The sequence below is a fragment of the Lissotriton helveticus genome, chromosome 8 (genome assembly GCF_964261635.1).
Source record: "Lissotriton helveticus chromosome 8, aLisHel1.1, whole genome shotgun sequence".
NCBI classification, from domain to species: domain Eukaryota; kingdom Metazoa; phylum Chordata; class Amphibia; order Caudata; family Salamandridae; genus Lissotriton; species Lissotriton helveticus.
The window spans coordinates 987014668-987042426 of NC_136069.1; the positions used below are offsets into that span (position 1 = coordinate 987014668).

Sequence of the window (27759 nt, forward strand, 5' to 3'; positions counted from 1 at the left end):
TATCAAGTCAAACCAAGACAAATCATACTTAAAGTTCTAAGGCACCATCGCCTCCTACTCCTACGAAATGCTGCCCGAGAAATACCTTTTTTCCTAATTGAAGGAAAAAAGTCTTTATTCATAAGGACTTTGCAAAGGAGACAGCTAAGTGACAGTCGCGATCTACAAGTACCGAATTACATTACAATACGACAGCAATTTTCAGAATTGAGGACTCGTTTGCGAGAAGCTGGATACAAATATGGCCTTTTTGACCCCGCGGTTATGCGCATCTGGAAAAATGATGTCTCCAAGTCTTTTCCTGCTCCTGCAGATTTCATAAAATTCTTGGATCAGCATAATCCTATTCTCATGGAATCTCAGCCTTCTGGTTCTGCAGGCTAATATTCGATACCCCTTACTGTAGGTTGTTATTCTCTCTTTATGCAGGTGCATATAATGGTGTTTTTCTTGCTTTGTACCTCCGTCTCCAATGTTCTATTGGTATGAGGTTTTGGAGACTGACCTCTCTTTATGTTGTTTCTCTTGTTTTGTCTTTTTTATATGGGCTACTGTCCTTCTTTTATTCTCTTCTATTATTTATAGGACAATATGTCTAGGCCACCATTTTTTGGAATAATACTTCATGTGACATTTCCAAAATTATACATTGGGATGCTTTTAAAGCTTACTTTCGTGGAGTATCAATCTCTATTATGGCACATGAAAATACATTTTTTCACTCCCAACTCACCAAATTAGAGAAACAGATTGCATCTATGGAACAACTTTTAATTACTTCTAGAGATCCACAATATAAATCCCAACTTCAGAAATACAGATACAAATATAATGTTATGCTTAGTAAAAGAGCAGGTTTGCTTATCTCAAAAGAAAAATCAAATTTTCATTTTAATTTCAACAAATCTGGTTGACTATTGGCTAATTATATACGCCTCGAGTGATACTGAATTCAAATTCCAACCATCAAAACGAATAATGGTACATTGGTGACAGATGTTGAGGATATACTGAAAGAGTACCTTTCCTTTTACTCTTCCTTATATCACGAACCTCTCACCTCTCATAACAAAGTTATCAGTGATTTCCTTAATTATTATTGATTGCCTAAGATTTCTGATACTTATAGATCAACCTTAGATAACACCATTGACGTTAAAGACATTTTTGCTGCAATTAATGCATTAAATTCCCAAAATCTCCTGGCGCAGATGGAATTCCGGGTGAATTCTAATAATCAGGACCAATTATCCCTTTCCCTTTTTACAGAATTTCAGCGCACTTCCTTGATGGGATGATCTTTTAATGAAGCCACTATAATTGTTCTTCCCAAACCTAATAGAGATCATACCTTAGTATCAAATTTTTGTCCCATCTCTCTCATTAATAAGGACTGTAAAATATATGCCAAAAGTTTTGCGAATAGATTATCACCCTTACTATCCAATATTATACAACCTGATCAAACTGGCTTTAATGAAAGGTAGATTATCTGCTCATAATACCTGCTTGCTCTTTCATGTATTATCCCTTGCCAAAGAATCCAGCTGTCCAATTGGTGTAATGGGCTTAGATGTGGAAAAGGCATTTGATAAGGTTAATTGCCATTTTTTTTTACTTTAGAAGTATTCCATTGTGGTCCAATTTTTATTAATATGATTAAATCTTTGTATTCAGCCCCATCAGCTTCCATTTTTGTCAATGGTGTGTGCTCTTCCTTATTTCGTTTATATAGAGGCATTCACCAAAGATGTCCTCTTTCTCCTTTACTTTTTCTTATTGCAATTGAACCCCTCTTATGTTCTCTCCATATTAGTGATCTATATATAGGTGTTGTTTTGAAAAATACTAACATTAAAATTTCTGCATACACTGATGATGTGTTATTATATGGTAATGATCCCCTTACCTCTATACCTATTATTCTCGATAGTATTCACAATGATGCTGATGTTTCTGGTTACTCCCTGAATACTAATAAGACTGAATTATTTCCATTAAATGTTTTTTGTAATTCTACAATGTTGGCAAATACTGATATAATATTGGCTCCAAAAAACTCAAATATTTGGGAATAACTTTTACTGATTCAATTAAAGATACAGTTGAAACCAATTGTTCCACAATGTTAGCTAATACCAAAGTGAAACTGGATAGATGATCTAATCTTCATTTAAATTGGTGGGGATGTGTTGAAGCAATTAAAATGTCTATAACTACCCAAATTCGATACCTATTGTCAATGATACCCTTCTCTTTCCCGTACACTTTTAATGTTAAATTATATAAGTTATTTACTAAGTTCATCTGGAATAATAAACCTGCATCAATCAGTCTTAAGACTTTACAACTGCCCAAATGTGAAGGTGGGTTTGGTCTTCGAGATTAAAAAAATATCATTTTGCATTCCTTGTGGCACAATGTTCCTTATGGTTCCATATTATATCCCCTTTTAATGCACCTAAATGGCTTTTCGAAATATGTTGGCTTCATATCCATTAACAGCGTACCTTACTATGGCAAATGGCTCCTTTGGTAAACGTTCCCCCATTATTGCAAACTCTAAAATTGCTCTTTTATCATTTGATAGTAGCTTTTCTATTTGGTTCAATCCTAAACTCCAATATCATAAGCATATTTCTTTCTAGAATTTATGGATTGGTGCTGGTATTTTCTTTGTTGCTGACATATGTCAATATGATATGTTTTACACATTTGATGTTATTCAAGCTAAATACAACCTACCTGTGTCTGAGTTGCCCAATTATACATCACTATGCAATACTGTTCTTATTGCTTATCCACAACTACTTTCTATGTCTCAGTCCTCTGGTATGGAGTTTTGTATTTCTGTGTTCAGCCACTCAGGACATATAGCCTCTAAAGTATACAAAATGGTTTGCATTTGGGGTGGCCTAACTCACGTCATTTATTGAAGCATAATTACAGCAAATTGATTACAGCCAAATTAAATGAGATTACTCAAAATTATGTGAGGAGCATACCCAGCATGTTGCACTATGTTCTTAGCACAAAATGCACACTTGAATCGCACAACACGAACAGCATCAGCCAGCAATCACTTGCACTCTGTAATTTTACATGAGTTGCACGAAATTACAGAAATTACTCCTATCACTCTAGCATAACTAAAATCTCTCCCAGGCTTAGTGTTTAAGCAGAAACACCTAAAGTGCAATGTAGTATCTTGCAGTTACACAGGTCATCAGTTGCTGTATTTTAGCTCAAAATGCGACCTTATAGCAAATGTTGAAGCAATAATACATATCACTCTAAAAAAAAGTGCAAAAAAAACCCAGAGTACCTCGATTCTGTTGTTCCATGTGTTCACTGCAAAACTTTACAGTGAATAGTGCATTTGCAGTAATTGTTTAACATAAACAACACATATTTAAGTGAAGTGATGCAGTGGCGTGATATGACGTAACAAGCTTAACACACCATTCCTGAAATTATTTTAATTACACTGACATAATTTAAATTTCACCCACTCTTAATTTTAAGCCTTTGCAGTGAATATTTCTTATAATATAGATTACTGTGCATGAAATATGGGATACAGTCCACGCTGATACGAATTATTATGACATTCGAAGTCGCCAAAAAAATCTGCGACCATATAGAGGAAGGCTGAGATCCATTATATGGTTAAGAAACTCCAAGATGACTTGTAGTATCCTTTTAATGTACCGGCAGAGGGTATTTTATTCATTATAATATATTGTCCATAAGCCTTTGAACTACTTAAATACTTGGTATCTTGCTCTTTCATATGAAACGTACAGCATAGTTGCAGACATTAAAAGCAAAATCTACTGTGAAAAATTGAACACACCAAAGGCAGTTAGTAATTAGTTGCAAAACAAAATAGATATGTAATATATAGAAACATACAGAGAGATTCAGACTTTCTTCTAATGACCCAAAGCATGCAAAAAATAAACATGTTGTCATAAATGTCTCCTTTCTACTGATCAATGTTCATTTTAGAAAAATGCTGTGTAACCTTCAGCTGTAATTATGCTCTGTGACTTGCCTTTCACTTTAGGTGGTGGCTCTGAAAGCAGGTTTTGTGACTTCTAAGTTATTAAAGTTGAGCAGTTACATCATTTCATTAAGTCAGGTGTTGGAGACATCACAACTCAGTTGTAAAATTTCAAGTCGAGATAGACTTTTGTATAGTGTTTAGAGCATTCCATGTATCATAAATAACTTCGTGGTCTGGTAAAACTGCACAAACGGGATGCCCATGGTCAAGACAGCATAGTCCCCCGACACAGAGCCGTTAAGGGTTTATTCCTGAACTCAAGAGCATAGTGGTCAAGATGCATATTAAACTTGAAACTCTCTCTCAATCTTTGGCCCCAGCAGTGGTTTCAGTAAAGTAACAGGGGAAGTCATCAAAGTAAATATACACATTCCCAGGTACAAATGCAAACCCTCTGGAGAGGTAGGGAGACCCGCTGATTAGGACTTCACACATTTCACCATTGAGCCCTGAGAGCTCTGAGAGTCATAGAGAAAGCAGGACTGGGGTTTGACTGCCATGGTCACTCTGAAGAATCATAGTGGGCAATCATTGGGGTCCAACTCTGATGATAGCAGTCCACCCTGAGATAGTCAGGAAGACTCAGATAATGATGTTTATAGTACAAATCATAGTGATTCACACATGCCGCGTTTCTTATTGTTGTTTGAAATTTAATAATGAAATCATTCAAAATCTAGATCGTTGTAGCGTCTCGTTACAGGGCATCTCGAAATACGTGGATCGATGACCTTATGCGATTCCCGTATTGTGATTGTTAATGTTTTTGAATTTGAAAAAGTTTGGCTTTACTGCCCTTACCTGTCTACCTGATTAGTTAAGTAACACAAAGTATGCTCTTATCTGGAATTGTAAATTGGAGCCAAACGGGGAACTATAATTGCACCCAGAAATAACTTTAAATACAATGTGTGTTAAGTCGGTTTCAAGGTCCGCATATTCTAGTACCTGTTTTCACTCTGAATACAGTGGGTGTCACAGAAGGAAAGTGTTCATATTTTTTTTAATGCATCACTTTCTCATCATCATTTGTGCATGGCTGTGTTTAAGGGTTAGCTGAGCGCACCTAACCTCCCTTTTCCCATCCTTAGGCTGTGTCTAGGAGAGAGGCTACATTATTTACAAACCTGTCAACTGCATTTCCATTTGGTAACCGAGAATCGCGCTTATTATGCACTTATTAGCAATCTCTCTGGGCAGCCGCGAGGAGCAGAGTCATTTCCAAATCCTGCCGCTGCAGCAGAATAGAACAGCTGGAAATGCTGTGCTAATAACCACCTTTGTGATTACACCAAACACCTAATCACTGCAACCAACTAAAAGAACTTACGTCCAGAATTAAACTTTCTTTTCGGTTGCTGCAATAAAAAGCATGGCAGGTTACTGAAAGCTGCATACCTTCCTCTAAATATTGCAGTGGCCTGCAGTGTCACCGCCACATAAATCAATGTCAGATTAGGCCTTCAATGAAAAGATCACCAGAGCTCAAGTTTACCTTTCTTCTACTCTCTTGAGGGCTGGGGCTGCAGTTCATTTGAAGTGCACGGTGATGTGACTCCACACCAGTCACACAAAGCCCAGTGCCTTTCAGCGTTCACATGCAGTGCCAGTTTAAGTCCTGGATTTTTTCTGCCTCTTCTTATAAAGAAGCAACCTCTCCTTAACCCTCTCACTGCCAGTAGTCAGGAGATGTAACTATTTGTTAGGCTAATAATTTTGTCATTTTAACTTTCTCCATAAACATTTCTGTTCTCCCATGAAACATAATGGGAACATTGATTTCTTCCGCCTCTTTCCCAAATATTGACATGCATTTTTGCGTGACTCGAGGATTTGCCCTGCCAGAGTGAGCTCATCTCCTTGTACAAACTCACTTTCCTTTCTTTCTCATACTGTTGTCAGGTGCTGCATCCATCTGCATGGCCAGTTTTTGGTTCAGTGACTTATTATGCACTGTTGTAAAGACGTTCTTTGATGTAGACTGTGTGGGTCACGATGTTTTAATCTAATTATATTCACCACTTAGTTTCCTGGTGCTTCTCTTTGCATGCATGCCATTTCGTTGTTAATCCAGTACAGGCTTATTTCTAAAAATGTTTAAACCATTCAGTGTGCTGAAAAAAGTTTTTTTTAAATAGTTTTCATGGGGATCGGTGACCGACCTTTGAAAATTAACACCTTCTTGATATCCCTTGTCTCATTACCAAAAATTGTGCTATTGTGAGAGAATCACTTTATATCCCTGAAATAGTTTTCATGGGGATCGGTGACCGACCTTTGAAAATTAACACCTTCTTGATATCCCTTTGTCTCATTACCAAAAATTGTGCTATTGTGAGAGAATCACTTTATATCCCTGTGTCTCAAATTGTGAATATGTTATTGTACAGTTTGCAGTCAGGCACTGTTCCAATTTCTTACTACCAACAACTGTACATGACATTCTAGTTTCTGTCACCCGGTCTCCATCAGATCCTACACAATGTAAAGAAATCGATCTACTGGGCATGGTTCGTTTATGGGTTATTTTCTTAGGTCGAGCCTAGGCAGGGCATTCGAGTCTAGGCAGCGCTTGCGCTGTCTGTTGGCATGCAGTATTCAGACAGGGAGCTTACAGCCCGCCTCCACCTTCTGATTGGCTTTTGTCAGTGTACTTTAAAACACGTTGCTTCTAATTGGATAATTGTTCCTGCTTGTCCCATCTTTTTTCTCATTTGTTGACTCCCATGTATCTTACCCAGGACTTGTCCTCTTCCGCTTGTTTCTATATACTTTCTACCCAGGGACTTAAAAAAAAATCAGAACAGCTCTTCAGAGCTCTTCCCACACATGTGTGTTTCCTTTTATCAGCAGGGCCCTGCTTCATCTTTAACCTTGGCGGCCAAATCTTGAATGTTTTGATTTCAAATCAGTGCATTAATTTAATTTTCTTTACCAAAGATCTAGGAAAATGGGACACATTATTCACTCATTTTCCATTCTCAGCTATGTGCATCACTAAACTTGGTTACTTGGCTCCAAACAGCAGAATCAGATTTGATGCACAGTGAGCAGCACACTCAGGTGGACATGCATGTGCAAGGCCCCAGCTTCATCCCGCTTGCACTGCTTTTGATATTGGTTAATGAGGGAAGCATAACAAAACCACCTGAGTCCCTGCATTAAACACGTTTAGTGTGATATCACACTCAATAGGCTATAGTCCCACATTATCTCCCAACTCTCTGGGGCTAGCAACGACCCCAAAATGCTGTACCAGGTGCTTTGCACATTCACCAAACCTGTCGCTTGCGACAGTGCAGAGGTGCTAACCCAAAAACTGTGCGATGAAACAGCCGGTTTTTTCTCGGATAAAATTGATGCCATTTACCAAAATATCTCCCAATCAAGCACATCCGCGGATGAAAATGTCCCCTCTTCCAGTCTCCAGTCTGGAACAGCCTGCGCTGTCCCAGCCTCATTATCTCTCATCCCTGAGATCACCTTAGACCAGGTCAATTCCCTGATTGGGACCATTAAGTCAGGCAGCCCAGTTGACCCCGTACCTGCCCGTGTCATGCACCTTATTGGGAGTGTTATTAGCCCCTGCATTCAAACGGTGATCAATTGCTCCCTGTCTGAGGGACTGGTCCCCCAGGTGTGGAAGGAGGCCACGGTCAAGCCTATCAGGAAGAACTCCGCCATCCCCTGGTCGGACATGACCAATCTGCGGCCAATTTCCTTGCTGCCATTCATCGGCAAACTGACGGAGAAGCACGTCAATCACCATCTCTCCGCCTTCATTGAGCAGACTGGCAGCCTAGACCATTCTCAGTCCGGGTTCAGGCCTAGGCATAGTACCGAGACCGCCCTCCTCTCCGTTACGGATGCCATACGCCTGTCCTTGGACAGAGGTTTGTCTGTGGTGTTGGTGCTGTTGGACTTGTCCGCAGCATTCGACACCATATCCCACGCCATTCTCCTTACCAGATTAAAGGAGATAGGCATTGATAGATCTGCCCTGGCGTGGTTCACCAGCTTTCTCTCAGAGCGTACCCAGAAGGTGAACATGGGCTCCTTTACTTCCACCTCGGCCAACATCATCAGAGGAGTCCCGCAGGGCTCCTGTCTTAGCCCTACGTTGTTTAACGTATATGTCTCCTCTCTGGCCAACATGACTAGGTCCTTTGGGTTTATGCCAATCTCCTACGCTGACGACACGCAGCTGCTGTTCACTTTTAAAACCTATACCCCGGAGATAAGACAAGCTTTCTCCAACGGCATGACTGCAATTGCCAGCTGGATGGCCAAGAATTTTCTACAGTGCAACGTGGGAAAGTCTGAGGTCATGTTATTCGGGGAGGCGAAAATCCTTTGGACCCCAGACTGGTGGCCTTCAAGCCTGGGACATGCCCCGCTCCCTAAACAGGTGGTAAAAAACCTGGGGGTTCGTCTAGACCAGGACCTCACCCTTTCTTACCATGCCGGCACCACTGCGGGGTCCTGCTTCCACGTTATTGGCCTCCTTCGGAAGGTGTTCCCCCTTCTACCCGATGATACCCGGAAGACCCTGGTCCAGGCCCTCGTTTTGAGCCGCCTGGACTACTGTAATGGCCTACTCTTAGCGGCCAGCGAGGGAGTGCTCAATAAACTACAGGTGGTGCAGAACACCGCAGCACGGCTGGTGACCAACTCCCCCCCCAGAACTCCATCCCTCCCCCTCCTCAAAGCCCTTCACTGGCTTCCTATCCGGAAACGGGTAGAATTTAAGATCTGCTGTGTGATACACAAGAGTCTACACAATCTGGGACCCCATTACCTGGCGGACAAATTTGTTTATCACCGTCCATCCCGCATCCTCAGGTCCACCAACCAACAGTTGCTTCAGGTTCCCAGGCATTATAAGACCAGACAGGGAGGCCGCGCCCTTTCCATCATGGGTCCGCGTCTATGGAACAGCCTCCCCCTCTCCCTTAGAGAGTGCCCCAGTCACCCAGCTTTCAGGAAGCGCTTAAAAACTGTACTATTCTAGGAGGAGTCTCTTAAATCAGTCCACTTCACAGCACCGCGCGGAGATACACCTTCGGGTGTGATGCCGGCGCGTAATAAGCCTATAAATAAATAAATAAATAAATAAATAAATATAGCAGTAGCTGAAATATCGGGTTTGCACTAATCCGAGAATATTCAGGCTTCACGACCATACCGGTGTCCTAGTGCTCTGTTGTTGATACTTTTTTCATCTTGAAGATTTGTAGGCGTCTACTAATTACATTGGGCAGCCTCCCTGCCTCTACTCCTGCCTCTAGTACTCTATCATTTACTGCTTCCTCCTATGTGGAAAGCGCTCATTAAACACGTCTTAGTCTTTAATGAGTAAAGCCTGTCTGTGATGTGGAGAGTAGTGCCCTGGTGCCCCATTTCACCCTGGCGTTTTGTACATTTGTTACTATCAAGAAGACCAGAGCATGGCAAATCAAGAGGGTGCAGCCCAGCACCCCTCCCCCAAGTGGGCTGTGCCCATTTAGTGTAGAAATAGGAGCAAGCATAAGGAGCCCTTCACAGAAGAAAGAGTCAGCACGATGGCCACCACACTTCATCTTTCATCATGGCGGGCAATTGCCTTTTTCATTACCACACTCTATTTGTTAGAGTAATTCATCTTGTTTGCATATCTAAAAAAACACTGATGCATCCAATTCCTGGGTTGCATCGTAGTCCTGTTAAAAAGGGGAGTCATCTTCCTATGGTTTTTATAGGAGGGGTTTAAAATGGAAACAATATGGCGATTGATACTAACACTGTCAGAAAAAAATCATGCGCCGTTGTCGTCTTTTCCCAATGAGTTAAACCCATTCCAATGGCAGTGCGCTAGTGAGAAGGTGTATCCGAACATATTTGCTTTTGTTTCTTTTGCATCTGCAATGTTTGCGAAGTTTATAGAAAATACTGATGCGGGTTCCTAATACACGCTTTCATGTGCTTCAATATTACACAGTTTACTGGGGCACCTGACCTGCATGTTCCAGGAATGCAGTCTCCCAAACATGCAGTATTTTAATGGACAGCCCAGATTCACAACATACCAATATCCCAGGGCCCAATATATGTGACCCGTCAACCTCCTGTAATAGCAATATACTATCGGTATATAGGTTGATCACATATCCAAATAAAAAGGTATTTGTTGTTTTCGTTTTTAGGTTTAACATAAACCGCGCATGCGCTAACTCGTTCAAGACACTAAAGGCATATATTAAAAACAAACCACCCAACATGGTTCAGCCCGCCATTGGACTGCCTCTTTACTGCAAGTCCCCAGGTGGCCTTTAATAGATTCCTTTAAGATTATTGGCCATACAGGGGCTACCTTAGTCATAAAAAGACTCCCCTTTGGGTAAATTCACACCTACCACACCACTTTTACATGTGCAGCCTCACACCAATAGGATGGCACTGGACAAAAAGGGATGTAATCAAAAAACAAATCTAAAAAAGATATACATTTATTCACCATATACATCACAATGCACAATATATTTCATAAAAATCTAACACTCCCACCAGAACTGTATAGAGATATTTAAAAACAGGAAAAGTCTAAAAACCAAAACACATTTGTACCAAGAACTAACTAAAGTACACAGAAATGGGAACAAACAGAGGGAAAATAATTCCTATTTCCAGAGAAAAAAAACACTAAATCTGACTCAGATCAATTGTAACGACTGTAGAAATTTTTCCAAGTGTATTTATCCGATACAATTGTCACCACAGATTATACGTAGTTTTCTCTTCAATAGGCATTGACGCGTTTTGGTGGGTACTAGTATCACATGGCCATCACATTCTTCAGGAAAATTACATAAAGTCCCAATTACAATATTACAAATCTGAAAAAATAAACATAATTATACACATTTAAGAACCCCAGTAATGTTAATAAAATACATAGACCTCAACCTTATTTGATACATCAACCCGTTGTCCATAACCAAACACACTGGTGACAAATTCAGGCTATCACACACAATTAACACATATGACCACAACTCCCATAACTTCAAAATAAATAGAGGGCTAGAAACATCCTATCTATCAGGATGCATATCTCCCCTGATACATTCATGACACACTCATACAGTCCACACTATCCATAAAAAATTATCCTAGGCTGGAATAGTCCTATTAATGCGAGAAAAGGGGGCCAACAGACCTCCCTAGCACATTACAAAGATGGCACCCGCAGATGTTCCTTATATTTATGTCTGATTAGCATCTGCAGTGAAACAGGACCCATTCATCTACCTGTATTTCCAGGGCATACACAAGCCTCCAGGACAGAGCTGCCAACTGGTACTCGAAAACTCAGTACCTGCATTAGAGGAGAAATGCATCACCCAAATTAGCCATTAGGGGTATACATTCGTCCTATTACCTATATTCAAGCCGCGTGTAATTACCTTCAAGCAGGGTGGTACACACCAACAATTTCCTGCCGTATCCGCTACGAATTTGGCCTTCACTGTATTCCAATAAAGCCTCACAGAGCCGTACGAGAATTTCAATCTGAAAAAGTATTATGCTTGTAAGAGCCTCTATGCATATAGCTCCCAGTCCAACCGGCATTACACCATATACAAAAAGGTACTGGGCGCTGTTAAAATCACACGCTGCCCACATACTGCACACAACAGTTTTAACGTTCTTTAATATATTACGGCACAACAAATGGTATGCCACGATGGGCAAAACTCCCTCCCCTCTGCCCCTGTCTAATAGTATCTGCCAGGGATTATACTCCGATTACCCAGCAAGACCAGTCACATAGATAGCCTCCCATTAAGTGACTCAACGCATGTCCCCGAGCCTAGGAGTCCCAAAATTACCTTTAAAGATTATGTTCCTTCAAATAAGCGGTCCGTTGCAAACCCACGATTAACCCCTTCCATGCTGGTGACGAACACCAGCCGTCATGCTCCACGGTGCTCGTGTGCTGATGACGGCTGGGGTTCGTCACGGCCCCGCCCTGTTCGGGCGGCGGCCGCACACGGGGGGGAATCGCAGCCGCACGGAAGGGGTTAAGGTGTAAAAACAGTCCCGAAACAAGATCTGTAAACAACACAGACAAAGGGACTTAGTTGTATCTCGAGAAAATATATTTAACGTAAAATTAAAAAAGCCTCAATAACACGATGCAGTAACACATACCTGTATTAAAATGACGATATCCCTCGGGGTGTATGCCTCCGGTAGTTGATATCAATCACACTGCCCAACCACCTAGTCTTTAAATAGGCCAGCTCCACAGCCAAAGACCCGGAAGCAATAATCCCCTTCCGGTTCTTTCAAAACTAACTCTCTGATACATGGTGGAGCAAACAATCCGTCATCTTGGGGGTATAGTCCTAAAAATAGGAATATACTCCGGGTGCCTAAAGATATTTGTCACTTAGCCGTGCGGAAGAGATCTTGTAAAAAGGTAAGGGCCGAATTCGACCAAGAACCCTTCAGTATTTGCCCGGCGTTAGCCGCCTTTCATACCATTCGAGATTACCAAACAAAGAGGCAGGCGCTGGAGACAGAAGGCAGGAAACAGGAGTTTATTCCGACGGAGCAGAACACGTCAAATCAGACAACAGGGTATCTTCTCGAGGTGCTCTAACCGCATCTCTGAGGCCTGGCCTCTTATACACAGGTTTATGGCTTTATTACATACACTGCATCCGTAATGTTTCTTTGAAGGACAGAAAAGACATCCTAGGAATCCCCGGTCCAGGCCCGTTCCCACACATATCTACAGTAGAGTCCCCACCCCGATCTCAGCATGTGGTGGTTATCGCGCAGCTGGACATTCCGCTGGGAACGGGGATGTGTGTGTGAACAGTCGGATCTTCGGGGTGCGAAAGCATTGATTAATCCCCGCTCCTTTGATGTGAGGCACGGTCCTACTGTAGGGGGCAATAAACTGCATCTGTTGGGCTAGGTGATGGCCTGGGATCAGGCCGGACAATCGGGCAGGGAGGAAGAGGTTATCAAAAGGGCCTATTCTTTGAATGAGATGAAAGAGTGAGGGGTTCAGCATGGGATGTGGCTCGGAGACAGGGTTGCGTTAGAGGTGCGCTTATGGCCCAAGCAGGAGAGACTGGGGGCTGTCGAGGCGTGGGGGAATGCTTGCGAGGCCGGGGAGTGAGGGGGAGAGACGCGCAGGCTATTGGCAGTGGGCAGAGAGGCCACGACACACAAAATGGCTGTCACTTACGTGCATGATGGGGCCTAAAAGGGACAAGATGGCGTGGCCACTGTTTCACGATTCTCACTTTACTTTCAACAGTGGCTGTGGTGAACATAAATGAACGCCGCTTATATATACCTAATTTTGGTCATTTTCCACAGTCCCCAGTTTTTATCATAAGTTAGTTCATTCCTGTTCATGTCACAGGTGAGGATGTACAAGCTGACATTAGTTATACAATTCGCTTTGGTAGCCCATACGCATTACAGGCAGATGGAAATAATTCCGCTATAAATGCAGACAGAATCGTACATAACCATATGTAGTCAATGTGATGGGCGGGGAGACAGTGCATACAAGATTACATTAGCTGCATCATACGTTAGACCTTGGAGGCGGGGACATTACATTAGACGATGTAGGAGATTCGTTTGAATACAAACATGATGTCATACAAAAAAATGTTCTGGCAGGATAAGGGCTATTATCACTTGAGGTCTGGACTCCACGGGGGTCGAAAATAGACAGCATGTTCATGTGCATAACTGGTGTTCTACAATCATCAAGATACAGAGTTGAAAGTGACCGATGTAAGGTTTCGAAAGCTCAATTGGGTGGTAATCAATACAAAGCGGTTGGGAGAGGAAATTCAACGTAATACAAGGGACCGTCAAAGGGTGGCAATGTTCGGAAAAAAAGGGGGTTCGTCTTTCCAGTGTCTTATTACAGCGAGCCATCACTGGTAGGCTCTCATTGTTTTTCTTCTTTCGTTGGCGCTGTTGAGCACCGGCGGTGGAGCTATGCGTCCAGCTCGGATTCAGATTTCGCGTTGCAGGGTGTGGCCACTCTTTGCTCTCGGACCACAGTCCTGTTTGTCCTGTTACCTAACTAATCTACCATAGGTACTTTAGTCGGGGTACCCGTATCCCGTTCTTCTTTCGGGACAAACTCTATTCTATCTTTTGGGCAGTGTTTCTTCTTTAAGTCACGTTCAAAGACTCCATATGGAAAAAAAGGGGGTGATGGGGGCGTGCTTTGGGAGGCCGAGGGAAAAGAGGGCGGAGTGGGATCAGATCTGAAACGGACCAAGGGGGGCAGAAATTTCAAGCAAGTGGGCCCATCAATCGGGCACAATGGGCTGGGACTTTCGGCACAAGCTCATCAACATGCAGGGGCTTCTGGACAGCCCTTCTTTCCTTCACTTTCCACATTGAGAATGGTGCCTTGTCCCGCAACTCTTTGCTCAGTGGCTCCACCTTGGTCGAGGTCATAGATATTCCCTGATCTGCAGCCAGGCGGTGCATTACGTCCGGCCCCTCTCCTCCGACGACCGCTCGTTATCTTTAAATGAGTACAAAAAAACAAGTTTTTAGAGAACTGGCAGGGGAAGATGTTTACACACTTTAATTTCACTCCCAACCCCAAGTAGTTGGGGAAACGTTGATTGGTCACGATAGGGTGGGTGCTTAGTAATCCTTACATCGGTGTATGCTGTTAACTCATGCATTATTGCTGTGGTGCAGGTCTGCAAGTATCTTTCTATTTTCAAACATCGTCTGTCTGGTGTTTATTCCTGTTATATTCGCGAGCGTGGCAAGAAGTCTGATATCCAACAATTACATGGTTCATTGAATTCAAACCGGCTTCTCCAGTAAAGACTTGTGTTTTTCTAAAACAAATCCTGTTGAGCTATATTTTTCTTCAAAGTCTGCTAATTCATAAAAAAAAGTGTGAAGTGCTTATTATCATGGGCTTACAGCTACCTTTTCCAGGGAAGGACATACGTTAAGCATTTTTTTTTCTTTTCTGACAGCAACGGCTAACTTTTATCAGTTTTTGGACGATTTATCTTTAAAAACAAGGTCATCAGCTACAGTCTTTGAGATTTTCTGGGACGGCTGGTTACAGAACTGGGACCATTCTGGAAAAACGGGGACGTTTCGGACATTCTACTCAAGTGCAATGGGCGGTGGTAATCCAAATGATGAGGGCGGTATTACTAAAGCAATAAAACAAAAGCCACTGACATATAGTTCCCTTTTAAGGGTCAGATTAGGGGACATTAGTCGTCTTACCTGTCCTTTCTTTCTCAGCCAATTAAGTTCCATCATTTTACAGAAAGGAGAGGTAGTAATATGGCAAAATACGATCGTTTTGTTTCTGTCAATTTGTTCAAACACTGTCGTGTCTAAAGCCAATTATACCTGTGCCGACGAGGTACAGTGTCGTCATTTATTCAAAAAGGGAACAAGGGAGCCCTCAGAGGGAGAGAGCGTCGTGTGCACCAAATAGGCTATTAGTACATGTACAACATAAAGAGAGAGAGAGAGAAAAACGTGTATAATAATAGGCTATTCAGTGCACACACATATAGAACAGTACGGGTCGGTTTCACGTATAAAACACAAGCTGAGGGAAAACATAAATTCATAGTTTACGTACACACAAATACCAGATAGGGTGCGACAGTACATACATCAAGTACGGAAACCTAAGACAGAACACAGAGCTATTTTGGGCAAAAGGACTTTGTCATGCATGTTGCGTATTCTCAGTATTCCCTTTAATTCATTCTGGGGGTCGAGCTTTTTGTTCTCCTTCCTTCCTTATAGTAGACAATTTTTGTTGGTAACCTCGCTTCAAAAATACTTACTCCTTTTTAATTGGTCGGACACTAGTCCAGTCGTGCTTATACTCACGGTGGGGTCTTCCAACACCTAGCAAATGATGATCCAAGCTGAGGTAAAGGAGGGGTATCAGTCGGACGTGCAATGGTACAATTCTGACTTTTCTATGAGGGTGGAAGAAGAAGGGGTAAATCTAAAACATAACAATATCCCTAATATCTGGGCTGAGGGGGATTCTGGATGAACCCCAACCCGGGGTACTCTTAGCTTTTCTTATTTAGTCAGCACATAAATTGACTCATTGGTGCGCATTAATTTGGGTGTACATTTAGGATATCGGTTGGGGTTGGGTTCGTCGTACTGAAATAAGCCTTCAAGTTTCTGCTGTAGGCCACTCTCCCTTTCGCTAGCTCCAGAGAGAGTCGTTCCTAAGTAAGGAAAGTGCTATATTTTTATTCGTCTTTCACATGCAGGTACCATGTTCGGGCTTAATTTTTCTATCCCATTAGTCGTTCGATCAACGCCTCAATCACACACAAAAAGCATTCTTTTATTTAACCCAGACGTGCGCCACACATACGCATTCATACCATACAAATCAGGGCCCATGCGCACATTCATACCATACAATTTTTCATGCTCCCAGAGATAGCTCCTACATATAATGTACCGTCTCACAGAGCTAGCCTATTTTCTTCGCGTGGAACACGATGCGGTTTTTAGGTCTTCTCCATACTTCAGCTGAAATTTCGATGTAACCTGCAAAAAGAAAAAGAGGGGGGGGGTGCAGCGTTCAAAGCACATCAGCGCGCATAAACACTAAAATGTTTTTACTTACCACGTACTTGACTTGTTTCTCTGGGATGCAGTCCCTTATGTCTCGGCATTGAAGCCCAGAGGAACTGGTAGTGCGGCAAAGATAACCAATGGTAGTCTGTTCATTACATAGGTCGCCCGAGGGCGGTAGTACAGACCGCGTGTAGGAGAGGGTCAAAGGCTAGGGGTATTCGGTATAAGGTGGGGGGGATAACGGATTCATGTTTTCATTCGAGGGAAAGAAAAGGTTTACGGTGGTATAGGGTCGTTCCTGTTCGCAGAGCATGGTGTTTAAAAAAACAACCCTATCAATCTAAATGACTGTTACGATGCTAGTTCCATATATTTTTCTTTTAAAACCTTGATTGTAAAAAATTTCAGCATTCAAATACGGGCCTCCAACCATACAGACCGGCCACGGGGCAGACGGGAAACGCATGAGGTAAGGAGAGATTACACTGTAGTATAGGAGCACGTAACGAGCGAGCCATTTAATTGGAAAAAACTAAACGTGACAAACGGTTGCAGGATCAGTGAAGGTTGATTTTATAATTGAAAGTATAGCATGATCAGTTACAATAAAATCGTTCATACGCACACCATGGGCGAGTATCATGAGTAACATTACTTCGGGGCTTTAATAATACAATAATCAATAGTAAATAAACCCGACATCAATAGGGTTGTCCGCATGCTCAGTCAGTACACTTCCCCACCCGCCATGTGCACAAAGACCGAATACATCCCCCATAACATCAAGGCTAAGTAACTAGAATCGTCATAAGGAGTTGCAAGTCCCGCCCATACTGGCGCCATTTTGGTCGAGGCTAGGCGGGTCCAGAGTATAGTTCGAATGCCTCCAATAACTAGCGGCCGGACCAGAATTCCTTTCGGCAGTTCAAAAAGTTCCGTTAACGCCAGCAGAAGGGACAGGCGGCATGAACCGCGACTTAAAGGCGAGGAAGGCAAAATCTTCCCTACCGGGTCACGCTGAGGTCCCACCGGAACTGATCGAGTTGGCAGTCTACAGTGTCTCTTAGTAATTCGGACAAAGGCTGGTGTCAGCATGAGAGCATCACCATCTTGTGACAACGTTGTGGCCACCCCGGAGAGCGGGACAGCAGGCGTATCCCTCCACAGATGCGTTGAATCAGTCAGCGGCATATCCATGGGGGATAGTCGAGCAACAGTGGCGGTTGCCCCCACCGGAAGCCCGCGGGAGTCGAGGGCCAACGACTCTCGTAGAATCTTTAAAACTGAGAGGACGTCTTCAAGAGTGGGGCTCATGCCCGAGCAGGCAAGCATCCGAGTTCCAAGGTAGCCCAGAGCCATCCTAGTGGACCAGGCCCAAATCCGGGGTGTCGGCCGCCATCTTGAGAGCCCCCCCCAGCAGCTGCCCTTCACCATGGCCACCGGAGCGGGTCCCCCGGCCAGTCAACCGTGGGGGCTCGTTGAGTGGAACGCTAATGGCAGTCTTGGTGCAGGAGAGGAACCTCCACCTGGGGGGGGCATGGGGGAGAGGGGGCCGTCCGTGCCGCCTCTCCGCGGGCACCCCACGCCATCTCCTGGCGTAGATATACGAGATGGCTGGTCCAGGCAACAAAGGGGGGAGCCATCAGCAAGGCATCCCCCGCACACAACTTGCTGGACATCACCTCTGGATGATCCGGGGACGGGCCTTGGCGCGTTGGGTTGCCTCCGGCCTATTCGCACAACGGTCCTCCACCCCAGGCCGCCACCGACGCCACCTCGCCGGCTGATGGCTTTTGTAGACTTTTCTATAGCCCAAAACCAACCAAAAAGCAGCCCAAAGTAGCCCAACATTGAAGGCGGGACAGGAACAGCGTTAAGCAGACGGCGAATGCGTTGGGATTGTTGTTGTAGCCGTTTGCCATGTAAATAGTTGTTTAATAAAAAGTTTTAACATGTTACTTTGCTGGAGTGTTGTATATATTTATAATATTTGCATAGGGTTTGTCGTTATTTGGGCGGGGTGAGCGACGGAGCCGAGCTGTCTTGCGGCCATCATGGCGTCGAGCTTGGTTCCTCTCACTAGTTTCATATTTCTCATGAGGGGTTGTTCCTAATGTTTCTATTTTAGCGGGGTCAAAAAGATCCCATCAGTGGCCTACTGATTTTGCTCGATTCTTTTTGTTTTCCCTAACTATTTTTATGTTATAGTTTGCTAGCACGATACAACGGCTAATCCGTATTTTTATATATATGTCCTTTTTATTAGGGGTGTCCTCCGGAGGAGCCGGATGATCTACCTCTAATAACGGTCCGGGCTGAACCAACTACTGAACAATGGGGAGAAGATAGGCATGATGGGTTACAATGGGGACAAAAGTCTGCACTACCTATCCTTCACTATCCGCCAAGACTAAACAGAGTATTGCGACTCTGTGCTTATTTGTGAATAGAGAATAACCCAACGAGAACCAATTCCGAACGATCAATGTTCGGATAAACAATCAATCAAATGAGGGATAAAAATAGGCACGACGGATTACAATGGGGGCAAAAGCCTGCGTTACCTATCCTTCACTATCTGCAAAGACTAAACAGAGTATTGCGACTCTGTGCTTGTTTGCAAATAGAGAATGATCCAAAGAGAACCAATTCCAAAACAGTAAATGCTTGGATAACAATCAATCAAATGGAGAGGGAAGCAGGCACGACGGATTACAATGGGGGCAAAGGCCTGCGTTACCTACCCTTCACTATCTGCAAAGACTAAATAGAGTATTGCGACTCTGTGCTTGTTTGCAAATAGAGAATCTCTCAGAAACAATCAAATGAGTAATACTAGTATTTTCAAACAATTAAACAATCAATTCGCAATTTGTCGTGTTACATGACCTTACCCGGACCGTATGGACAGTTTCTCGTCTTCCGCTTCCAGCACCTGATCGTCCTCTATTCTCCGTAATTGCTCTGGCACGCCTGATGGTTCCCAGTCAGGACCGTAGATCACTCGAGAGAGGTCTGCTCGGAACCAGTGAAGTTCGGATGATCGGCTGCCAGACGAGGGTCTATCGGGCAGGTGCACTTCCCGATCGTTGCAGTCATTCACTCTGTCGTTGGGACCTCTCCCACTGGATCCACGTGTCGCTGATGGGCCCCACGTTTGGGACGCCAATTCTAAAAAGGTAAGGGCCGAATTCGACCAAGAACCCTTCAGTATTTGCCCGGCGTTAGCCGCCTTTCATACCATTCGAGATTACCAAACAAAGAGGCAGGCGCTGGAGACAGAAGGCAGGAAACAGGAGTTTATTCCGACGGAGCAGAACACGTCAAATCAGACAACAGGGTATCTTCTCGAGGTGCTCTAACCGCATCTCTGAGGCCTGGCCTCTTATACACAGGTTTATGGCTTTATTACATACACTGCATCCGTAATGTTTCTTTGAAGGACAGAAAAGACATCCTAGGAATCCCCGGTCCAGGCCCGTTCCCACACATATCTACAGTGGAGTCCCCACCCCGATCTCAGCATGTGGTGGTTATCGCGCAGCTGGACATTCCGCTGGGAACGGGGATGTGTGTGTGAACAGTCGGATCTTCGGGGTGCGAAAGCATTGATTAATCCCCGCTCCTTTGATGTGAGGCGAGGTCCTACTGTAGGGGGCAATAAACTGCATCTGTTGGGCTAGGTGATGGCCTGGGATCAGGCCGGACAATGGGGCAGGGAGGAAGAGGTTATCAAAAGGGCCTATTCTTTGAATGAGATGAAAGAGTGAGGGGGTTCAGCACGGGATGTGGCTCGGAGACAGGGTTGCGTTAGAGGTGCGCTTATGGCCCAAGCAGGAGAGACTGGGGGCTGTCGAGGCGCGGGGGAATGCTTGCGAGGCCGGGGAGTGAGGGGGAGAGACGCGCAGGCTATTGGCAGTGGGCAGAGAGGCCACGACACACAAAATGGCTGCCACTTACGTGTATGATGGGGCCTAAAAGGGACAAGATGGCGTGGCCACTGTTTCACGATTCTCACTTTACTTTCAACAGTGGCTGTGGTGAACATAAATGAACGCCGCTTATATATACCTAATTTTGGTCATTTTCTACAATCTATATAATGCGATTTCGTCAAAGAGTGTCAAAAGATAGGGGCTACAGCTTTATTTTAGGTTGTTTCCATGGCGCTTCGCTTGCTTTAAGCTGCCCCTGCAGCACTGCCACTGGACATTACTCTCACTGTGCTGCATGTATTCGCTGCCCCTGGGCAATGCTCATTCACTCTGTTACCAGAGTGCTGCAACTGGGGGTACTTCTATGTTAGGCTCTTCAGCATAACTTCACTCCCACAAAGTCCCACACTACACAATTCAACCCCACCACATAATTCGACAACAAACCACATAATTCAAATCAACAACACAATTACACAACACACCACATGCATTCAATCCACAACACAGAAATCCACATCATGCCACAAAATTCAACAGCATACCACATAATTTAACTCCACTACATACCACTCCACAACACAAAATAACAATCCACATATTTACACTCCATGACACAGAATCACACTCCACATAATTCCAGTACACTTCATACTACATAGTTGCTATCTACATAATTCCACTGCACACCATGCCATATAATTCCACTACACACTATTCCATGCCACACAAATCCACAACTAACAATTCTAATCCAATCTACATAATTCCACTCCACTTACATCAACTCCACTCCAAACCAAAACGCATGGGTAGAAGACATTGGGCCTGAATATAATAATAATTATGATTATGATCATGTGATCAAGGGCTTCAGGGCCCGAAACGCGTCATGGCGGACGGAGTGGTGCACATAATTAAATAAATATAGCAATTCTACCTGCTTGGGTCCGTTTCGTTCTTCTGCGACAAGCAACAAAGAAAAGCGAAGTTCCAGTAATATATATATATACATATATATATATATATATATATATATATATATATATATATATATATATATATATATATATATATATATATATATATATATATATATATACACATAATACCTCAGGGCCACTCGTATCTCTGAGTGCTTGGTGAATTTTTTATCTACGCTTCCCACTTCTGTTTTACATCACTATGCTGTTTGCATTGTTTACAAAGAAAAGCTAATTGTGGTGTCTTACTCTTTCTGCCAGTGGGCAGATCCAGCCCGTCACGGGCCGGCAGGTTTGCCGTAAATACAGGTGTTTCCTGCACCTCTTTCCTCCGAAATGTGAGCAGAGTGAGTTTCGGTGTCAAGTTCTTCCTGCCCCCAGGCTGCAGTCTGGGTATATGCTGTGATCAGCTCCTACGCTGCCTCGCCAAATGTTGAAGCAGGTTCCGGTTATCAACCAGGAGAAAATCGAGGCTTGGCACTCAGGAACAGTTTAAGTTTTATTAAACAATAATGGCTGAGAATAGCAGCCACATTTCTTACAGTTACATGCTGGAATTCAATATGCATCAGGTATATTGTACAGTGGGTACAATAATTTGGAGCTTGTCCCCTTTGGAAGGAAAAACTGGTACAGTGGGTCATACATTGCGCGCTTAGATACTTGATCCCACTCTGATAGAAAGGGCCATAAATATCAACTATAGGTCACATTCTGAGGTGGTCCAGGTAGAGAGGTGTGTCATGTGTGCGATCTAGGGGCATGTATGACGGTACAATGCGCACCGTTACAACGCGTCCCTTTACGACGCAGTTTTAACAACGCAAGTCATTACAACGACTTGCGTTGGGGGGGGCGCTGATAGTGATTAGTTTAATTTACTATTCCAACACCAGTACCCATGGATAGTAGGGAAGGTGTTGGATAGTAAATTAAACTATCCCTTATCCTAGAGCGCCCTCCAGCGAAAGTCGTTGTAACGACTTTCGTTGTTAAAACTGCGTCGTAACGGTACCGCGTTGTAGTGGTTCCATTGTAAAGGATGTTTCCCTATTTAGGGAGACGCTTACTACTAGGCATTTTTTACGCTTTATCTGATGAGTGCAACTGACTGAATGCTCTGGCATCATGTCCTTGGGCCGAATACAGGCCCTCTGGTGTGCATATATTTGTGTTTATGAGTGCGCGCATCTGACTCGTTTCTTTAGGTATTACATCTTGGGGCCATATGTGATTTACTGCTGCAGTCTTCCACATGTGTTTGAGGCTTGTTCAATATCTGGTGTCTCCATCAAGGGATGCGCTTTGAGGGAACAGAGGGCAGCTGTTTTATGTTGATCTGATAACGGGTCACTCCGAAACTGTAACACGTGTTTTATGGTGAAATTGGGTAGTGCAGGCAAGAGCTGTTCTGTGGTGTGCTAGACTCCTAAGAGCAGGACCTAAATTGATCTGAAGCGAATATGTTACTAAACAGCTTTGTATAGGAAAGACTAGCCTGCTGCAAAGAGGCTATTATGAAAACTGAAATTCTGGATTGGTCATTCCCACTACCCGCTTCACTGAGAACCGGACAGCTTTTTCCTACAGATCCATCTCTGATAAAAGAAAAGGTTAATTCTGTATTAATTTGGAAAAGTAGGTTGGTAAAAACAACAATATGCTGCAAATGTAATTTGTTTTGAAATACTTAAATCTGTAATCAGACTTGAGATGCCTGTTTTGGATTTTTGTCTTTTGAGAATTATGCATTGTGTGCCTAGGCCCACTACTGTGGCTTAATCCAATGCATACAGATGCCACATAACTCCTTCCTGGCACATATCCTGATATAGTTGCTGCAAATGGTTCTGGAATCTCTTTGGAGAAGAAAGGTCTCACCTGATTGGCAATGTGTTTCGTTTGGAGGTTCCTTGGCGCAAGAGGTGCCCACTTCAATTGTGTAGCACAAAGCATATTAGGATAATTTGTTGTTGCTACTAGATACATAAACTAAATCACTGTGAAATAAACGAGGAAGTGGAGCTGTGGGACTTTTTTTTAGATGGCTATAAGGTCAACCAACAATGGTATGCTCCTTTGCTTATTTTCCTATTAAAATAATTGTTTTGCCTAGCTGCACTTCAGAACATGTTTGAGCATAGAAGAAATCATATTACTGTCTTCCAAAAAAACAGTAAGATTGGTAGATAGAACACCTTAAGTAATCACTTTAGATGATTTAGTTAGATAATGCATTTTAATCCATACTAATATAATAAAGAGAGGGACCAAACCTTTGAGGCTGGTAAGCTCCGGAACCACAACGCCAACGGAGCGCCGCATGCAGCATTGGAAAGGTGAGGCAAGGCAGATGGACATAGGCTATACACTGGCGCAACATATACTGTGGGGGGGACAAAGCACGTTGTGTGACAAAGTAGTCTGCTGGAAGTAGCACCGGCTTTGAGGTGGGCGTGTGTGTACGTTTGGAGCGTGTGAATAGCGTTCTATCGCGGCGGCTGAGTACACCGTCGGGTGACGTTTGGAGCGTGTGAATTGCCTGATATTTGTGGTCGAGAGAGGGGCTTAGGTGATGGCACAGTATATCCTTGAGCAGAAGTTCTTATTTGAAATTGTCACTGTGAAGACTATTGACTGTAGTATTTCTGTCTTCCAAAACATGGGAGAGGAACCAAAAACAGAAGGCCTCAGTGGAATTTGTGTCCAGTTCATTTTGTATTATTTGCTAGGGCCAAGCCCCAGAGGGCCACAGCACACTTAGCGCCCTCGCTGTCATAACATATTGACGCTTTCCCTTCTCCTATTGTACAGTGGTTTCATAGCAGCTTTTCGGTATTACATATTTTTAGAAGTGAAGTACTTGTTGAGGACAACAGCATTTTTACTGATCAGAACAATAAAAGAACTTCTAAAATCGTATATACGTTTTCACTGGGTAAATCATAGTGATTCAAAGATAGAATAAAAAGCGTACAATGCTTGGACATTTCAGAGGCACTCCCTGAAAATATCGAACAGGGCGATATGTGCAGTTATCAAATATTGCGTGGCCCTGATTGGGTAACGTCCCCTAGTCACAGCACAATCCCACTCTGGGTTGCAAAATTCAAAACAATAAATTTCATTTGTTCAAAGTTCCAAAACTTATTCATTCATCAATTTTTCAATTCATCTTCGTGGTTTATATTTTACATTTTCAAAGCAAAGTTATGGGCATCCAGCCGTGTATCCAAAACATTTTCATATCCAATGCATTTCGGCTATGCTCTAGCCTTCATCAGGGACATAAGTTACCCAATCAGGGCCACGCAATATTTGATATATATCCGTACTCCGCAACGGACAGTACACCCTAGAGCACGCAACTACTTTGAACTGTTGACTTACCCCGAGTGCAAGTGTGACAGAATATTTATGATATGTGCAGTTAAACATTACCTTGAGCTACTTCTGTCCGCGGGATGGCTTTGTGGGCTGAAGTGCTCGAAGAAGTGCTAGTTCCAGTCCCAGCAAGACCCGCTCAGCTTCCTTCCGGATTCCATTCGACTGAGTACAAATAACGCCGGTTATTTTCAGCGCTTAAAAATGGTAAGAGGGAGGCATGTAAGGTTATATCAAATCACAAGTTGATATTGGCAGATTAATACCTATTACCGAGAGCACGCAGTGTTTTGAAGGCTGTCGCTGTTGTTTAGAACTTCAGTTCACTTCAGAAGCTGAGCATTGATGGGTGACCTGCATGATTTCAATTTTTGAATGTTCCCCATTAATCACGAATACAATGTTCTGACCACTGGACTAAACTATTTTACCGCTGCATGGCTTTGAAGCCGTCAATGCACTGTAAAGCCGAAGCACGAGACTGTGACGATGCAATGATGTGCCAGATCTGGTAGAGTGCTCCATCCCATTAGGGCTGCAGCTAATAAAAGTCTGCTAACGGCAGAGGCTCCCTAAAACAGCTAAATTAATCATCGCATATTCATTACATTTTTTTTACACCAAAGGCTAGTTTGATGTGTTTGCTTCTTTGAAGAGAACCTGTAAGTTTTGTTGTGGAAGTTTGGTGATGTGTTTTGTGATTATAGATAGTTTGCCAGCTCTTATGATGCTGGCTCCTTCTGCATCTGGCTGTTGCATACTAATAAATGAAAGTGTTTGCTAATGTGCACGACCAAATTAGCTAAAATCAGAGTAAACTTGGCAACAATAAGATGTGTAATTATGAAAACCTGCTGCTTCCTGTTATTAAACCGTGGGGAGGATAATTCCTTTTATGTCTGCAAACTTTGAAAACTTGTTTATTGTCATCAAAACTGTAAATAAGACTGCTAACTGTGAAAAAAAATTTTTTTTTATAACTGTTCAGACCATGTTCACAAGTTGTGAACATACCGGTTGAAGTCTTTTGGTCTTGCGGTACGAGCTTATTTACTTTTGCTAAGTATGACAAGGCATGTATAACACAAAGAATAGATTCCTAGCCAACTACGGACAATAGACTGTGCACGCAAGTGAGTGGCTCATGGGTTTCTATGAACTCGCATAAGCCCTCGCTGCATACAAAAGCATCTGGCAAGCAGTTGCTCATGTTTTTGAGGTTGCCCACCATGTTGCCATGGCAATACATCATAACTGTTGCCAGCAAGCTACTTACTACCCCTGTACCTACATTACTCACTGAAGCAGGATAGACATGTAGGTGCCTTAATGGAACTACACATGTCACTGCACACGTTTATATACCTAGCCAGACGCGCAACACCCATTGAGCTCACGGGGCTTCAGCCCCCCCCCCCCCACGTTGTGTCCGTCAGCCCGGGCAGAGACAGCTTCGCGGGCTGGCGAGCATCTTATTGCAGCCGTACCCGAGTACTTAACAGGTCTTTAAAAGACCATTTACTTGCAAATGAGGCTTTTGTTGTGTGTTGACCCCGCCTGTACCTAGCCCTACATTAGTAGTAGGAATGTTTACCTGTAATACACCACTTGTGCATTTCATGATTAGGAATGGGCAGCCTGCTATGCAGAGAGGGGGCAGTTCCTAGCATGCATTGTGCAGTATCTTTGACAGTGCTGTATGTATGTATTTAGTGGTACTTGCACAGTGCACACCTGATGGAGGAGGAATAGAGTGCTGAACAAAGGACAGGTGCCCTGAGATACATTTCAAGGTTCTTCAATTTCTTTCTGCTTTGAGGCAAGTAGGAGTCAGTGTGGCACCGACGGGGCACTTTTTAAGATCCTAATTGTTCCTTCTGGACTCTACCCTTTTGCAATTTTAGGTCATCAGTCTGTGATAACCTGGCTTAAGTTCTACTGTTGTCCACCTGACATGGTTGATTACTCAGCTGGGTATTCAGCTGTGCTATGCTATGCTATGCTATCCAGTCTTTATATAGCTTAGCGAATCACCCCTACAGGGGTATCTCGGCGCTGAAGCACAGTTCCAAGACGAGAAAGGAAAAGAAGAAATATAGTAAAAAAAAGCCAGATTATAAGTGGCTTCTTGAAGCAGAAAAAATCAGTGCACATGTGATTGTGAGGCGGAAGCATGTCTCAATGAAAATGACCCAAGTAAGAAAAGGATCAACCACCCTTTCTAACTGTGCGAATACGACGTGGGCAGAGCAAGAATTGTCCTTAGATCCCAAATTTCTGGAGGGTTGATAAATTGACAGTTCGTTTTGGTGATACGTTGGTCCTCTTAAATAGAAGTACACAAATACTGCCCAAACAAAATGTGTACTCAAACCAGATAACATTTTCAGGTCCAAAACCTCTCTCTCAGTAGTGCTTCTTAAACCTCTCTTTTTGTCGATAATAAAGAGATGACGACAGATACTCTGCTAAACCAGGCCTAAAAACAGAATGTGATAAGTAGGCAGGGTAAAGCATCATGTTGGAACTTGTGCAACTGAGAGTTTTGGACCAAACTTCCTAGCAGAAAATACATAAAGTGTCATTTGTTGATAGCCTTGAAGGCCATGCAACAGGTCTTGAAGACGATACAAGCTTGTAGGAGTACCCAATGTATTTTGTTCGATGTTGTAATAATATGGATGAATGTCAAGGCCTTTATGAGACCTGATGCAACATAAGATGCATTTCAGAGTTGCCAATGTTATGTTGAGGGGAC

The 27759-nt window shown here is 43.3% G+C and overlaps 1 protein-coding gene across 8 annotated transcripts in view; it reads left to right on the plus strand.

Annotated features, from left to right (window-relative positions):
• The window catches only part of DMD (dystrophin), a 6826337-nt gene that overhangs the window by 5964876 nt on the left and 833702 nt on the right, over window positions 1–27759 (plus strand). The window lies entirely within an intron of this gene.